This window comes from Haliotis rubra, unplaced genomic scaffold (assembly GCF_003918875.1).
Source record: "Haliotis rubra isolate DU_JTF1 unplaced genomic scaffold, ASM391887v1 Scf1160, whole genome shotgun sequence".
Classification (NCBI taxonomy): Eukaryota; Metazoa; Mollusca; class Gastropoda; order Lepetellida; family Haliotidae; genus Haliotis; species Haliotis rubra.
The window spans coordinates 185,590-204,015 of record NW_025765071.1 but is presented as its reverse complement, the minus strand read 5'-3'; the positions used below and the strand labels follow the sequence as shown (position 1 = coordinate 204,015).

Sequence of the window (18,426 nt, the reverse complement as noted above, 5' to 3'; positions counted from 1 at the left end):
AACAATAAAATTCATTAAAATGACATCTTAGCACAAATTATTTTAATCATCATAATGATAAAACAATTTCATAATACATGTACATAGTACACATCCAGTCTACACTGCAGTTTCATTAAGTATGAAACTGCGTCTGCGAACGCAAGTACACTTATTCTGCCTGCAGACAAATCCTCAGTGGTATTGTAAAATATATGTTGTATTTATTGTCACAGCGTATATTTATAAATTATACCTTTATATCATTGTTGACAAGTTCGTGGTTACGTATGTCAGGATGTTTTGTGACTATATCATGGACAGTGGAGACAGCTGAGACTCTACAACATACCCAGGACATCCAAGATGTAGCATTTCTCTAAAGCGTACCATCCATACATAGATATCTTCCGCCTCGTGAAGTCGGAATGAACTTTTACTTTACACATGTAACTGCTGTTTTGCCATAATAAAAGTGATGAATTTGAAAGTATGGCCAGCATATTATGTACCAAAATTGATGAGTTGGTGCTTACTCATATCAATTAATGACAATCAATGATTGTCAAAACAAGCTAAGTGAGTTCAATTTCATTGATTTCATTATGTGAGTGAACAAGGGGTGAGTTCGTGTCACCTATTTCGCTAGGTAGTTCAGAAAGCTAATCCCTTAAAACAACATGCACCGTTTTTAAAGAATTGTGACATTATGTAAAAACTTGTCAGGTGTATTATCTTTGGTGTCCAATGAAACCCGGTCACGTGACAGGGAACGGTTTTTTGGCAGCTGCAGATGAATGGCATATCGTTCCATAATGTGGATACTGATGGATACTTTTCTCGAACAAGGTAATAGCCCATTAGTTTTGTTATAAATAGTTGGTTTTAAGTTTTCGATATCTGTATTTTGTTTTCATTTTTCTTGTAGCATTCAACAAAATCATTTCACAAACAACATGTACTAATGAGTTATAAGCCCCCACCTCTCCTCTTCTGACAATCCAGGGGCGTACCCAACAAGATCTCTTAGTTTTTTCAGGTTGTAAACTGATTCCCTTATATTTTAGGTACTCTATGACATATCTAGAAAGCCATTTTATAAATTTATGAGGTTCCAAAGTGCTTATAAATAATGGATCAATAATGATAATGCTATAATTAACAATCAAAACGTTCACTGACTTCATTTTCTTTCAATCCCAACAAGTTAACCTTAAAAATATTTTATGTCTATAAGTCTACTGTATAATTTGTTGTGGCCTGTATTATGTTCTTTATTGAACATTTACGAAACTATTGTCCTTTTTAGTACAGTTATGTGTAATGTGCATAACCACTCCCAGTTAGTTGTATTAGTATGTATCACTTTGAGAAAAACAAATGGAAAGCTAATGGGTAACTTAAACCTAATGGAGCCTTACCGGTTCTTCAGTAATTTATAAGTTTAAGGCATCCGTGAGTGTACCTAACAAACCGTTAAGGAGACAAAGTAGAATCTTAAGTTTCCGTAATATGGTTTAACTTTTCCTGAAATGAATCTTGTTTTATGTGACAGATACTGTCACATGAAACAAGATTAATTTCAGGATTGAATTCTGGTGTACAAAAACACTGAGATCACTAAACTGAAGCTTATATTCATGGAATACATAGACAGTTTAGCGTATGTTAATGTAGGTTTCTAGATATATGCTGTATATACTGGTATATATGGAGTAATTTCCTCTACGTTCGTTTCATTGACGTTCCCATCAATGATGGTTTCCAGCTGCTTTATGCAATGGAAACTACCAATGATACATTACTGTAAATTTCCATTTCTGGAAACTAACTTTGTTGCTTTCCGGTATATTCCAGTATCTGAAACTAACCTCGTAAATTTTAATTTGTAAATGTGTGCATTATATAAAAAACTTATATACTTACCTGTCTGCGAAGGACAGTAAATAAACTAGTCTATCACAAATGTACACTAAAAACATATAACCATAAACAATTTAACAGTTCAGTATAAAAATGGGAGGAACCCTGCATGGGCCCTAGCTGGATACTGTATATATAAATTATTTTGCAAGTGTAACAGTATATAAATATAGTCCCCCAATGGAACAGCAAAAAGCTAAGTTTGCCATTTCATCTAAGCTGAAACCAACAGACTTGTCAGTTTCCGGGTACAGAAACCTAGCTGAAACCTACATCACCCAGTATCCAATAGGTTTCCCCAACAACGGAAACTAAGTCATTTTGCTATGAATGTTTCAGCGACCTGAAACTAAATGGAAACTAAAATGACAGTTTCAGTTGTAGAAATCTGACGGAAACCTAAATTTGTAAGTTTCAGTTTTGTAACATATGCGGAAACTCGAATTGTCTGTTTCCGGATACTGAAATCTAGCCGAAACCTACATTACACAGTATCCATTAGGTTTCCGCAAGAATGGAAACTAAGTTATTTTTGCTGTGTATGTTCCCAAAGTAAACCGCATTAAGTGAAAGTGCATTAAATGTATTTATATTTTAATACCACCCTTCAGTGTCACATCTGATTTGTATTCCCAACCTAACAGTCAGGTATCATAGCATTATCATTAACAATTGCGCTGCCAAAGAAGCGAGCATAACATAGTTCAACATTGAATACTGACATCTGCCATCAGCTGTACAGTCAGAAGCGACATTGCTGAATATTCAGCGATATCTGCTGTTGAATATATGCCATACTAAGCCGTTCTATATTCACCTGACTCGAAGCACCCGTGAAGAGCCACCTCCTCGTGGTGGGTGCTGGGTAACGCTAAGCACTCTTCAATCCCCCGTTGTGGACCCGGGGGTATATTTGGTCCACCAACCTGTTCGCCCTGGGTTGCGCCCCTGTGTCGGTGGAGGACGGGAGTCTGGTGGTTGAGGGCAGGAGGAGCCTGGGATCGTGTTTCTTTTGCCCAACACACCACTTTGGCCCTTACCTCACCTAGACGGGTGGTAGAATCGGCCCGATTCTATCAATCGGCTGGTCACGCCAAGCCCTGTGCATATTGATTGTCATTATTGCACCTTTTTACTACTGGGCCTTGGTTATTTGAAATTTCAATATTCAAATTATCAATATGTTTCATTGCCTAGAGTCCTTTGCCAGAAGACGGTGGTTCATGGGCAAATCTGGTTATATAGACCCCTCAATTACGTGTTCTTAAGAACTGTGTCATGGGCAGGACCAGTCTGGCACTTTTTCTTTAAGATATCATGGCTTTTCATGTCTATGTATTCTGGAGTATGACACCTTTGTTGTTACAGGTTGGCTTCCCCTGCACCACCGTCCTTGTTGACACTCGATGGCGGGTTGGCAGCAAGGGTGTTGAATCCTATTATATCACCATGGCTAAACACACACAATCTGGTTCATCCAAGAATTACAAAAGGAGACATGTAGATTGTGTTTCATCTGAAGATGAAGCAATTCCTACCAATAATACTTCTTGGCCTCGGTTTATTGTTATCACTTCTGCTGATGGTAGCCCGATGAAATTGAATCCGTTTGCCATTTCCAAAGGCATTGAAAGTATTTGTGGAGTGGTGAAAATGTTATACACCTTCGAGGCGGTTCTCTCTTAATTGAATGCGCACGGAGGCAACAAATCTGTTAATCTGCTGGGATTACAGCAATTTGTTAACACCAAGGTACACTCTCAATTCCTGTCAAGGTATCATTAGAGATTTTGCTCGTGTTCTCTCTGATATGGACGAAAATGAGATTGTTGCTGAACTAAAATATCAAGGTGTTACATCAGTAAAGCGTTTCAACCCCCCCAAAAATGAGAAAATATTCAAAACAAACACAGACTTGTTCGACCGCCTCCGTGGTGTAGTGGTTACAGCGTCCGCCCGGAGAGCGGAAGGTCGCAGGTTCGATCCCCGACCGCGTCATACCAAAAGACGTTAAAATATGGTACTTGTTGGTCCCTGCCTGGCGCTCGGCATTAATGGGTACAACAAGGACTGGTCGGCTCGGAGTCAGTATAATGTGTTGGAGTGGGGTATTCATGCTTCACTGCGGGATGGTATCTCAGTGGGCTAGCACTATAAAACCAGCTTAAGTCTGGGCTAGTACAAGAAGCCGCACATGCACATACACACGCATGCACGTCGTCGTATGAGCGAAATATTCTCAAACACGACGTAAAACCCAATTTCACCTCACCTCACCTCACATGCTTGTTCTTCAACCAATTCCAAGATCAATTAAAGCTGGATACTTCAACATTGGGGTGGAGGTATACATACCAAACCCACTCCGATGCTTTAAGTGTCAGAAATTTGGTCATGGTGCAAAATCCTGCACTCGCAACACTGTATGTGTCCGTTGTGCTGGCACACATTAGAGCTCAGATTGCACTAATGACACCAACAAATGTGCAAACTGCGAAAATGACCATGCTGCTTAATCCAAAATCTGCCCTCGATATGTTCAAGAATCTAACATTCTCAAAATAAAGTATACTCAAAATATTTCTTACCAAGAAGCAATAAAACTGGTTCAGCCTCCCTCCGTAACTACTTTTGCCAAAACGTATTCTCCTACAGTTTCATCTACAGCTCCAGCTCCTGTTCACAAAGTTCTTACCGTTTCGAAAAGTTGTCAAACAACCATATCATGGGTGAAAGACGAGCAGATTACATTTGGTGATACTACTCACAGTCACAATGATTCAAATTGTTATACTTCAGCTTCACAGACCATGATCACTGAATCTGACATAGAACCAGAAATTGGAAGTGAAAACATTCTGGACGATGTCCATTTAACGCAAAAGGAAAAAAAAAAGATGAGACGACTCAGGGGCCTACACAATTTGAAGGTTCCTCTTTCTTCATCATCCCCTGTTGAGGTCCATAACTCATTTGGGCTTCTTGATATGGAGGTACTCCCTTCGCCTCCAGTGCAAGGGTGTGGAGCTCCACCCTGGTCTAGATCACCAGTCGAGCCACCATGAATAGCTCCTGTAACATTATTCAATGGAACTGTAGAGGACTTAGGAATAATCTAAAAGACTTACAGTTATTAATACAAGACATAGGGCCTTCAGCAGAAAATTGATACAGCATGTTGTTTATTTACTAAAGCATTGTTAACAAAGGATTCTAAACGTACCAAATGATCAATGGTACTACGATTTTTCCTGAAAACACATTGAATATTTGTTATGAGGTTATTGGTTTCAAGATACCAAGTTAATCTATTATTCACGATACGTTCCATGGTTTTACAGACACAGCTAGTTAGAGATATAGGTTTGTAATTCGACGGATCTGTATGATCCTTGCCAAGTTTTGGAATTGGGACTACAATGGCATTACGCCACGAAGGAGTAAATTCTCCAGACGTCCATATTTGGTCAAATATATCTAAAAGTGTCATCAGACATGGTTCAGGCAAGTGTTTCAGAAGCTGATAATGTATATTATCATCACCCGCTGCAGTGTCATGAGCTTGCTCAAGAGCAGTATGTAGCTCATGTAATGAAAACACTTCATTATAATCCTCACCGTTATTTGATTCGAAATTAAGTTTTGTCTTTTCCTGTTGTTTCTGATATCTCTGAAACTCAGGGACATAATTTGCCGATGATGAATTTTGTGCAAGGGTTTCGCCATTTTTATTTGCAATTTTAGACTTGTCAGTAATTAAATTATGTACAGATTTTGAGGCTTTGCCTTTAATTCTTTGAACCATGTTCCATACCTTAGACACTGGCATGCGTGAATTAACTTTTGAGACATAATTTCTCCAAGATTGTCATTTGTTTTGTTTAAAGGTACGACGCGCCTTTGCATAGAGTATTTTAAATTTATTTAAGTTATGGACAGTTGGATGATGGCGGAAATAACGCTCTGCCTTTTTCCTCGCTTTTCTGGCTTGTCTACAATCTGTATTAAACCATGTTTTTCGTACATGTGGAGTCGTAAAGGAGAATAAGTGCCAGTTGCAGGATGCAGATAGATGCTTAAATCATCATTAAATATGCACAGGTCATTATTGGAAATGAAATCTTCAAGTATTTTGCCTTTAGTATTAGTATTAGTACTGCCCCAGAATGGGTTGTGACCGTTTAGGTCACCCATAATAACACATGGTTTCGGGAGTTGATCATAGAGTGATTGAAGATCAGTCTGTTGAAGTGCCAATGAAGGCGGAATATACAGAGAGCATAATGTAAATGCTACACCCATAGTAAGTCGCACTGCAACAGCTTGGAGATTAGTGTTAAGTGTAACAGGGATGTGAATAACATCCTGTCGTATAAGGATAGTACAACCTCCAGTGGCCCTATCACCCAGAGGGGAAAAATAATGATAGGCTTCAAACTGACGTAAGCTAAAATTATTTGTCCGTTTCAGATACGACTCTTGCAGACAGAACCCTGATGGTGTTAAATCCTAGATCTATAGCTGTATTTCATTAAAGTTTGTCCGTAGTCCTCTACAGCTCCACTGCACGATATGTTAAGATAGACCTATCTTTTAGGTGGATAAATAGAGGATCTATCCCGCACCTTTTTCGAGGGCGACAAGCTATGTGCCCTAGAATGGACGTTTTCGGACACGTCCATGCCCTCCAGTGATCTGTATTTGTTAAATAATTTGATTTTATCATCTTACCCTTTTGATATGGCTGAAATATTGCGGAGGTGACGTTAAATTCTAACTCACTCACTCAGTCACTCTGACCCTTTTGGGGCTCTGCCACTTTGTTTCTTCAAAGAATCTGGCTTCGGTTTGCCTTTGTTTTTAACTATTTGTTGAACGTTTCACGTTGATTGAGACCTTTGACGGTCATAAGATGGTTCTGATTGGATTTGAGGGGTGTCAGAAAGTGTTTCTGCAGTTTGTGTAGATATTGCAGATGACAAAATCTTCGGAGAATCTGTTTTTATCCAAGTCAAGTTCTTCTGACAGCTGGCAGATGATTTAGTTAATGCTGGGTTTGTGTCAGAAGATGTTTTGGCTTTGGAAGCATAAGTTTCCTTAATTTCCGATCTCAAGACAAGCTTTTTGGCATCAGCAAAACTGATATTTTGAGTAAACTTGATCTTATTTATCTCCATCTGCTGTTCCAAATGGGACAATCTTTTGAGAACGATGAGTGATCACCTGCACAATTGGTACACTTCTTAAAGGTACTGACACAATCTTCTGTTGTATGTGTCTTCTCACCACAGTGAGCACACACAACAGACAATGTGCAAGTATTAACACCGTGTCCGTATTTCTGACATTTGAAACATCGCAGAGGACTTAGGATGTACACGTCAACTTTTATATTGCAGTAACATGCCTTGACTGATGGTGGAGGATTCGGGGCAGAGAAAGAAACGAGATATGTATTTGTTTGCACAGTTTCATTATTTTACGGGTTGTAAACCTTTTAACGTAAAGGACTCCTTGATCTTTCATCTCCGTTACAATATCAATTTCCGTCATATCTGCAAAGAGACGATCTCGGTCTCGTACAATATCCTTACTGGTGTTCAGTGTTCTGTGTGCAGAGACCATAACCGGAACTCCTACAAACAGCTCTGTGGACAGCAGGTTGGTTGCTTGCTGTTTTCTGTGACACTCGAGTAATAGAGCTCCTGTACGCAAGCGTTTAATGTTTTAATTTCACCTGCTATGAGGGGGACACCTTTTGATACTGCAAACGGATTTAGCTTCAATGGAGTTTTATCAAGAGTCTCAAGAACGAGAAAACGTGGCCAGTAATCAATGGATGTTGAGGGTCACTGTTCGTCGTCATCAGTATCGAGGGTTTTTTTTGTTTGAGGTTTCGTAAGCCATGTTGAGTTTATTTTGATTCGTCATCTGAGCTCCCCACCCACCACGGAGTATCATAAAGACAATGCTGATCGCAAGAGAATTTCCAACTTGCAGCACCAAGGATACCCGGATGATATACTTAAGCAGAATAATCAACAAGTAATTATTCCACTAGATTGGCCCATGAGCCACTGCCTTCAGGACATAGGACTCTAGGCAAAATACTAAATTGGAGTTGTACAGTCAAAATACAAATATATCATCATGAAGTCGAGACAAATGACAAACTGTTTCCAAATAATTTTAAAAATATGTACACCAAAATTTACATGTACAGGGCTTAGCATGACCAGCCGATTGATAGAACTGGGCCAGTTATACCACCCGTCTAGGTGAAGTAAGGGGCGAAGTGGTGTGCTGGGCAAAGGAACACTGTTCCTGGAACCAGTGCCCTCAACCACCAGACTTCCGTCCTCCATCGACACAGGGGCGCAACCCACGACAAACGGGTTGGTGGACCAAATATACCCCCGGGTCCACAACGGGGGGTTGAAGAGCGCTGAGCGTTACCCAGCACTCACCACGAGGAGGTGGCTCTTCACGGGTGCCAGGAAGCTAAAGACCTGATCACGTCTGTTTTAAACAAAACACTGGACACTGGGCACCAGTTTGTGAAAGCAACATCACTGTCATAATCTTTACTTCTTGAATAAAGTAACTGTGCATTATTTGATGTTATGTCGTGTTTTAATGCGAAAAGATAATAACATGATTTGTGGTGTTTTCCTACACCATTGTGTAAGTATTGACAGGATAATATCGACATTTCTATGATTTGACTTCAGACATCTTGACACACCCTTAACGAGATGTGGTTTCAAAAGTCAGTTGGCAAATTCAGCATAGTGTGTGTCCACCATTGGCGTTGATGCAGGCTTGACAACGACGACGCATAGACGAGGGAATGCCTGAACTAACGCTTGTTCAAATTGAGCTGACGTCAATGGCTGATTCTAGGCTTGACGTAAACGTCATTCTAATTATTCCAAGCGTGTTCGATAGGGAACAGGTGCGGAAAAACAGCTGGCCTGGGGAGTACCGGGATGTTCTGCTGTCTCGGGACAATTGCCATTGACAATAACAAGTTGTGTTCGAACATGTGATGTGATGCTTCCCGTTACCATAACACTCACGCCACGGAACTGTGGACGTTGAACAACACATTCGTCGGCATACCGTTCACCTCGCCCTAATCAAAACATTTAAGTTGTCCAGATGAAATTTCGACTCGTCAGTGAACAAAACACCATCCCCTGTTACGTAGATGGTGTCTGCACCAGGCAATATGTGCCTTTGGTGACCATGAAAACAAATTAAACGTATTGCAGGCCGTTGGGGCCGGATTGGTGCTCTGCACAGTCCTGGAACTGATTGAACATAAACCAGGAATGGTCCGAGCAGTCAAACTGGCACTCTGGAATCGATTCCTTAGATGGGTCAGCCGAATGTGGTCCAATTTTGCTGACTTGTCGTCACACGTGGACGGTCGGTCCGAGGCAAATCTGGCAGTTCAGGTTGAAATTAACGTGTGTTTTTTTAACATTCAGAGAAAAATCAAGTGTGTGAATTTCAGGAGTCAAAAACCATACAAAAAGTGCGTAAGTGCACGTGCCACGCGCGATACATGACATCAATTTTCATGCAAAGTGCTTTGTTACATGTTTATTTCGGGTTATATTTATGACTTTTAAAAAAAATCATTTCATGCAATTATATGTTCAGCCCAGTTACTCTTTTCCGTTAGTATATGTTGCGAAACTACTTTCTATATTTTCAGAGAATCTTTTGCACCTGTTTTCTTTCAGATCATTATATACATTTGTGCCAGTTTAGGTTTGATGTGTAACAATATCACTCATCATAAGCTACGCATCTTTCACAGTTCAGGGTAAGTCCAGGACTGATGCTAAAAACAAACTGTTAATCTGACTGCAGATTTCTTCTTACGGCGACCCCACCTTTCCTTTCTCTGTCTTGTGACCCGTGAAGGTCCGGGTTAGAATTGATCTTCAGTAACCCATGCTTGTCGTAAGAGGCGACTAACGGGATCGGGTGGTCAGGCTCGCTGAATGGGTTGACACATGTCATCGTATCCCAATTGCGTAGATCGATGTTCATGATGTTGCTCCCTGGATTGTCTGTTGCAGATTCGATTATTTTCAGACCGCCGCCATATAGATGGAATATCGCTGAGTGCGGTGTAAAACTAAACTCACTCACTCATTTTCTGTCTTGTAGCTGTGGCCGTTCTCTCCGGGGAGTTGAGTTAAGAATGTGATGCCTCCATCCACATCATCAACCTAGCAATTACTGGACCCTTGGTAATCTCGCTGTTCCTATCAATGCCTATCATCTTCCCAATACCAGTGACAGTGGATCAATCTATTATTATAACAATACAGCGTTTGTCTCACAGAATAGCAGTGTAGCAGTGTACACTCACAAGACGAACTCACAAGACGAATTCTGTAATAGTTTTAGTTCAACTGTAATGTTCGGGTTTTCCGTTTTAGCTTGCTCAGGAGTGATTGTTTTTTCAGGATATATACTTGCACAAAAGTACTTTCAAAATGATATAGACAGGAACGAGAAGCAACTGGAGGAGAAGAGAGTAAACACAGTGAGCATGACTGATGGCATATTTTAATTCATTATAATGGTCTACACTATAATCTGTGGGATGTTGATGTTTGTATATGGTCAATTCTTACCAATTTGGCATCCACAGTAAACTAAACTCATGGGCCAAAGAAAATATAGGACTGGAAAAAATATTTTTTCACTGTCATTGACATGGTTATGAGAATTAGGCATGCTGGCAATGTTGGCCTCACTACTGGGAAGGGAAATACACCGCCAAAACGCAACACGTTCGAACGGTGAGAGGGATGACGTCACAAATGTGGAAAGTATGTTCCATGCTCGTAGCACGTAATGCACGTGCAAAGTTTCGGTATAAATGCGATGCATCGGTCCCGTCATATTACAGCTGCTGAAAACACATGAAAAATATGCCACGACTGACGCCAGAAAGGAGAGAGAGGGCCATAGGGATGTCCGATATGGGAGCGACGAACGTCAGAATTGCAAGAAGATTTGGTTGTACGCCACTGACCATAGCAAGACTTCTCCAACGATTCAGACAGACAGGTCGAACACAGGACAGGCCGAGGAGTGGACGTCCACGTGTAACCAGCGCACGTGAAGATCACCATATACGTCTGATACACCTCCGAAATCGATTTGTTACGGCAACGTCAACGGCCGAAACAGCGTTGGGACGTCGCATCAGTCGAAGGACTGTCCTCAGACGTTTGAGAGCAGGTGGAATACGTTGCTATCGACCATTCCGTGGAATGAGACTAACTCAACAACATCTACTTGACAGACTGCAATGGGCAAGACGAGTATACCGCTGGCAAGTGCGTGATTGGCGTAGGGTCCTCTTCACCGATGAAAGTCGGTTTGTCTGCACAAACATGACTGCCGACAGAGAGTTTACAGGCGACGGCGTGAACGTTTTGCAGCAGCATGCATTCAAGAAGTCCATGCCTATGGTGGAGGTGGTGTGATGGTATAGGGTGGGGTGGCATTATTGGCGACCAAACGACACCCTTGGTCGTTATTCAGGGGAATCTCAATGCTAATGAGTACCGAAATCAAGTCTTGCAGCCTGTCGTCTTACCTTTCTGGAACAATCAACCAAATGGTGTATTGCTTCAGCAAGACAATGCAACTCCCCATACAGCAATAGCGACAATAAAACTTTCTTAATCAGAATAACGTTCTACCCTGGCCTTCTCGATCACCAGATATGAATCCGATCGAGCATTTGTGTGATCATTTGGGAAGACAAATTCGTGGTCGTCATCACCCACCACAGACAAGAAAAGAGTTGATAGTGGCACTGAGGGACGAATGGCAGCGACCGCCAAATGAAGTCATCCGACGCTTGACGACATCGATGCGACGACGTGCACGAGCGTGCATCGAGGCTGCTGGCGGACACACACTCTACTGACGTTGTGATCGTTCTGGAACAAACTTTTCTGTCTTTTGTGTGCGCAATTCGTCAAAGGAATATCATTGTAACTTTGATATTTACCCCCTGACTGTTTGAATGTCAATGTCACCTTTCAGTTCTTTCAACCAGGTGATGATTTGTACACACAGCAAAGTGCAAATGAATTTGCTACAAATTACATCTATTACATAATCCAAATCTTGTGTTGTGTCTGTTTTACTGATCTTCAAAATGACCTATTCTTTCTTTTGCCCATGATTTTACGTATTAGATGGAGGAGACCACACGACTCAAACAGTAGGGGTATTGAGCGACACACCGAGGAAGTGTGGGTACATCTGACTTATACCTCACTTCTGGTCGAGCTACGAGTTTACTAAAACGCTTTATATTCTAAGAATGACGAAAAATGTATTTGTTTTCCATCGGTTTCATTTATTTTTAGCCCACTGGTTAAGACCCTCAAATGTCCCGCGTCTAAAGTCTGTTTGCAGTGAAAACGTACCGATCAATTTCACTTTAAACAAAAAAGTAATCAAATAAAGTGAAATTAAGATTGCGAATCTCATGAATTCTCATCTCATTTATATTCAACTTAGAATAAAATTTGTTTAACAAATGATCATAGTTTCAAATCAATATTATTGGTTTGTATTACAATTTTAAGGGGGTAAGCGCAGTAGTTGGAACAGTGAAATAAATGCCCGTGGGGTACGTAATGAGCGTTAACTTCGACCAAACCTACATGTTCTCGGTGTTCCATTTAATGCGCATACCCCCTTGTAATATAAACCAATAACAGCGCTTTGAAACTATGATCATTTGTTAAACAACTCTTATCCTAAGCTGAATATAATTCTGAGATTTAAATGTTCAGTAGGCAAGGTAAAATTATGGGGATTTGCAATCTTAGTTTCACTTTATTTGATTTACTTTTTTAAGTGATATTCATCGGTACGTTTTCACTGCAAACGGACTATAATCAGTCAATTGCACGTGCATGCACCGGCCTACACGATTTTAGAAACCAGTCGGGCGCGAGAATGATTTCAAGTAGCCCCAAATATGCGCAATATTACTGATAATTGACATTTGTATGGGCAGACCAATGCGCATGCGTTCTCTGACTCGCATGTGGCATAGAAAACATTTGGAAGATCACACGTTCGTCGGCCAAGGATGCTGAAGAGTGGACAGAGGATTTTCTTTCTCAAATTGAAAGTTCGTTAGCGTCACATTTCGACCTGGATGATAAGGAAGATTTTAAGTTAACGACTGATCAAGACAACCGCCGCCGCAAGAAATACCAAAGTAAGCAAGTATGGCACCACAGCAAGTGAAAAATATGTATTTGTTCCCCCACTTTCAATTGACATAACCAATGATGTTCACCATATCCAGCAATGTCATTAAAGAACATTTGTATTGGAATATGGCGATATATTCGTGATGAGTACAAGCGATACGACTTAAACCTTTTTGATCTGAAACTGGCTACTTTTGCAGGCTTTGGAGCTACTTTGGATGCAAAAATGAAAAAGTTGAATTCGGATGGAGTAGGCGCAGTGAAGACACAGGCAGAGCCAGTTTCACTTTTGCAGGAAGAAAAACTATGGGAAGCTGGGTGACGATGCCCAGTCACTGTGTAACGCAGTCTATTTTTATAACTACAAGGTCTTTTGATTACGTGCCGCTGATGAGCACTCTAATCTGAATGTGGCTAATTTTCATTTTGGATCTGATGACCAGGGAGAGTATGTGGAGTTTAGAGGTGGAACCTGTAAGAACAAGCATTGTCACTAAGGTGACATAATCCCCCTCCGCAAATTATCAAATCAAACTTATAAAGTAATGAAAGTTTAAGATGAAGTTAAATGTCAACAAAAACATGACCAGTCAACCTCTCTTGATATCTTGCTGTTTAGTTGTTCAAACACACACATATTTTCAACACTGACTTGGACCTTGACATGAATGTCATAGTGTATGAAATATGCAAAACTAGTACTAAAGAAATTGCTTATTGAAAAACATTCAAGGGAGGTCTTGAAAGTTTATGAAGAAAATCCAGTGAACCGTTCTTAAAATATCTTGCTGACAATTCAGGTTAACATGCTGAAATCTTCAAAGTGTCGTCGTGACCCTTAATATTATGTGAAGGTCACCAAAATTGACTGGGCCCTGGGCCTTCCCTGGATGAAGCTTGGTGACAAATATGAAGAATATCCACTAAATAATTTGTGCGATATCTTGATGACTATCTTAACGTGCGATTTAACATGCTGAAATATTCAAAGTGTCTATGTGACCTTGAAAATTAGGTGAAGGTCACCAAAATCGACTGGGCCCTGCGCCTTTTCTGGATGAAGCTTGGTGTCAAATAATAAGAAACTCCTGTGAATGGCTCTTGAGGTATCGCGCTGACAAGCATAACATGTAGGTTAATATGCTGAAATCTTCAAAGTGTCTCTGTGACCTTGAGAATTATGTGAAGGTAACCAGAATTGACTGGGCCCTGCGCCTTCCCTCGCTAAAGCGTGGTATTAAATATGAATAAAATCCAGTGAAGGGTTCTTGAGATAGCTTAATATGCAGGTTTACATGCTGAAATATTCAAAGTGTCGCGATGACCTTGAACATTATGTTACATAATTATTACATTATCAGGGAAAATGAGAAAACATGAATAGGGAAAAAGCTTCTGTTGCACCGACATGTTAGAACTTTTCGTGATAACAGACGATGGCATGTGCATTTCATTGGTCAATTTCCGTATTTCAGTTAATTCCAATTTCTGAACTTTTTAATGTTAATCTATGTATGTGTTTCGAATGGCATGTTGCTTTTGCATACTGAATTCTCTTTACAGACAATTAAGGCAGTACGCACAACCTACGAATAGTAGATGCTACATCAAACTACTTCGCCGCTACCTGCAGTATATATACCCGCAGAGGGGAGCTTCTACCGTCGACCACTCCTAGCAAAGGGGGACCAGAACATTCGCTTTTCACAGAAGAAAAGTTGGGGTACATACTTTTGAGAAGCTGTTCCGCAACATATGCTTGTCAGCTGGTTTAGAGGGTGACGTACCGGCCATTCGGGAAAGGCACTGTATCGGTATTGTGCAAACATTTGATTATATTTGTATAATATTCACCTTTCCTGTGATTGGTGTTCCATCTCTCATACCTGTGAAACAGAAGGTGTCCCCCTTAATAAGTACAAATGTATATCACTACAAGCTATTCATATATTTATCCACGAAAGTTAACACATTAATTTCGTTTAGGTGACCACAGCCACTAGACTTTTCAACGAGAAGGTGGATGAAAAACTTGTGATGGAGAGGACGGAACACCGTAGTACCACGGTACGCGCCTACAAGAAGACATCGTCAGAGTTGCAACAAGAAATTTCTAATATGTTGCAACCACCCATGCCACAGGTGAAGAATGACCACTCGCCAAAGCCGAAAATCACAAAGTTGGAGACAAGTTCAACGGTTACCCAGTAGCTACACTCCTTTCTAAGTGCTCGCCTTCAAAGAAACGGGTTGTAATAAAGTATTGTAATGAAACAGGTGAAACAATCGAAATCTCAATGCAAATCCATTGAAATAAACTTATATTTCGCCGTTTGTTGTGTCTTTATTTCTTCGGTGAGTGAGTTAATACTTAACGTCACATCGGCAATAGTTCAGCCATATCGTGACGAGAACATTTGATATTGAAATGAAACACATGAACATTATAAAAACCTGTCGACGAAGGACAGTAAAACAACTAGATTATCACAATTAAAATTAAAACTTGCGTGGAAAGTTTAAAACTAATAGCACTATTGGGACAATACAATATAAAATCAGGCTATAGATCGCCAACAACAGAAGGTAGATCACCATACTAGGGTCAACAAATCTAATTCATTTAAAAATTCAACTATTAAATGATAATTAACATTATAAAAAAGATCCTTCAATGTTTTGACATTAAAATACTTATCCCTTGTGATGGAATATTCAACACAGTATTTCTTCGGTATACCCTAGTGAAAAAGTGTAGGTGTATCATTGATACACCTACACTCTTGACAGGTGTACCGGTCAATACACCTACACTTTTAACAAAGGAAACAATGGCAACGAGACCGGAAGTGGGGTATAAATGCAAGTAATACAAAGATGGCAAAATATGCCGATATCATATAATGCCTCATCCTCGATAATCTCCAGAATATACGTTACAATGACTCTCCACTATACCCTGGATGCATCTACTGTTTGGCCCGATGATTGTATTATCTCCCTTTGCTGGTCCCCGCATTCTCACAGTAAACAATCAGATAAGCCGCTGTTACAAACGAGCTTGCCAGTGTCAACAAAAGTAGCGTTCGCAGCCGCCAACGTTTGTTCGCAGTGCGACTCAGATTTTGGGAAAAACCATACAGACAAATTGACAGATCTGAAACCTTAAAAACATATATGCAAGAACTCCTTCTTTCAGAGTATCTGCAACAATATGTTATTGTGTTGACAAGATTAATCGGTTAGATAATTTAAAAAGCGAAAGTAATTTGTGATTGGTACGCTCAACTTCCCAGCGTAGACACCTGATTCGATAAAAAGCCAACCAAGGGAGGTACAAAAATCATCGGGCTGAGCTGAAGATGCATCCAGGGTAAAGTGGAGAGTTATTGTAACGTATACCCTGGGGATTATCGATGATGATTATGCCTGCATTATAATTGGACGTTTGCTTCGAATACTTTGTAGTCAAGTTATATCACAGATTATGCTCATCAACGTCTGCACAGCTGGAAGCATACTGATGTCTGTCATACTTGTGTACGTATGCGAAATAGATATCACATGCTTGTGGATAGGGACAAGTATTTTAGCAATAGTATGTGCCCCTGTTTTTCCGGCAGTTCAGACGTGGGCTCTTGACACCAATACACACAGAAACATATTGTATGGTATATCATCCATAGTTGATATGGTAGGATATGCTGTCATATCTCTTCTGACTGGACAACTGATGGCAAACATATTTGTACAAATGTTAATGTTATGCTTGTAGTATCGTTAGTGCAGTTTTTATCAATTGTGTTATTATATCTGATAGTATGTAACCAGGTCAAGTCAGAGACTCAAGGATATTTACATGTTGAGTGAGGTTTCTTCACTGCATATCTTTAGGATCAAGTGGATTATTATGTCCTACCCGATATTCTGTGCTTGTCCTCAGATGCGGCGAAAAATGGCTCCTTTATCTTAAGTAAGTGGTGAGTAAGCTAAGTTATACACCGGTTTGGGCTTCCAGCGATATCACTGGGTGGGACACCAGAAATGGTCTTCAAAAATGGAGCACATGGGGGGTAACGCTTTAACAACTAGACTACCCCATTGCCCCATTTATTTAAAAACTGCTTTAATATAGTTGACATTTTACTGGGTTCGGCGATAAACAAAATATAGCAATGAAATTTCTCAAAATGTAAATTTCACGTGATTTTGATTTCCATTTAATGTCAATTTAGACTTTTCAATTTGTTTGGGGATCCCTCTAACCAGTTGAATTCCACACCTTCTGACTTACACAAGCCTATAGGCTGTAACCTTCCCAACTTCCTGTTGTTAGAAAAGATCATAATCACATGCCAACGACAACACAAAACGTACATTAGGATATAACGAACTAGTTTGGTGTTGAACATGTCCGGGTGTTCAGGGCCAAAAAGAAAGCAAATGCCTTTAAAAGCTTACAGAGAAAAAACTATTTGACAATCTTGGAAAGATGAGGTTTGCAAGACATTTACAAGTTTTGAAATGTCCACAAGGGGAGATAACTCGTGGGCGATGATAATGATTGTTCTTAGTCAAGACATAATCCCTTGTTAATTGATGAGTGAGTCAATTCAGTTTTAAGACAGCCTCTGGAAGTAAGTTATTAAATTTGCTGAGCTGTGGGTTTGTGTTCATGTCGCGATGTGATTATCGCCCTAATACACCTAAGAGATTCGTCAGCAGAGTGGTATGCACAGGCGATAAAAAATGTATTGTATTGAATTTGGTTGATTGTATATTGTTTTTAGTTGAGCTGTCAGTTTGTACGGTATCTGTGAATGAGGAACCTCGCCCATTATAACATTGAAATCAAACTGACCTTGACAATATTCCATGGTCAATATCACAATGTTGGTGAAATGGATGTATACGGAAGTTTGTTTCACAATTTTGATAATCCATTCTTTTATGCAGATCAAATTAATTAAAGATGAACGAATAATGTCATGCTTCTCTCAGAGTGAGGGAAGATAATTTATATAGTGTTTCTTATCGAATTAGATATTTCTTATTTCGTCCGAGTGAGTGAGTTATAATTTATCGTCACATCGGCAATATTTCAGCCATATGTTATACATAGTAATTTATGGTAAATTCTAAAAACCTGTCATCGAAGGACAGTAAAACCACAGACTAGAATACTAGTATCACAATGTCAAGAAATGAAACTAGCATATATCTCTAAAATAGGATTTCAGATTAGGAC

The 18,426-nt window shown here is 40.0% G+C and overlaps 1 long non-coding RNA gene across 1 annotated transcript; it reads left to right on the top strand.

Moving 5' to 3' along the window:
- Positions 1-2,061: 2,061 nt before the first annotated feature.
- LOC124256354 lies at positions 2,062-18,012 on the top strand. Its single transcript, XR_006892879.1, has 3 exons — positions 2,062-2,074; positions 9,398-9,406; positions 17,901-18,012. It is a non-coding gene; the product is annotated as an uncharacterized LOC124256354 (long non-coding RNA).
- Positions 18,013-18,426: the final 414 nt, after the last annotated feature.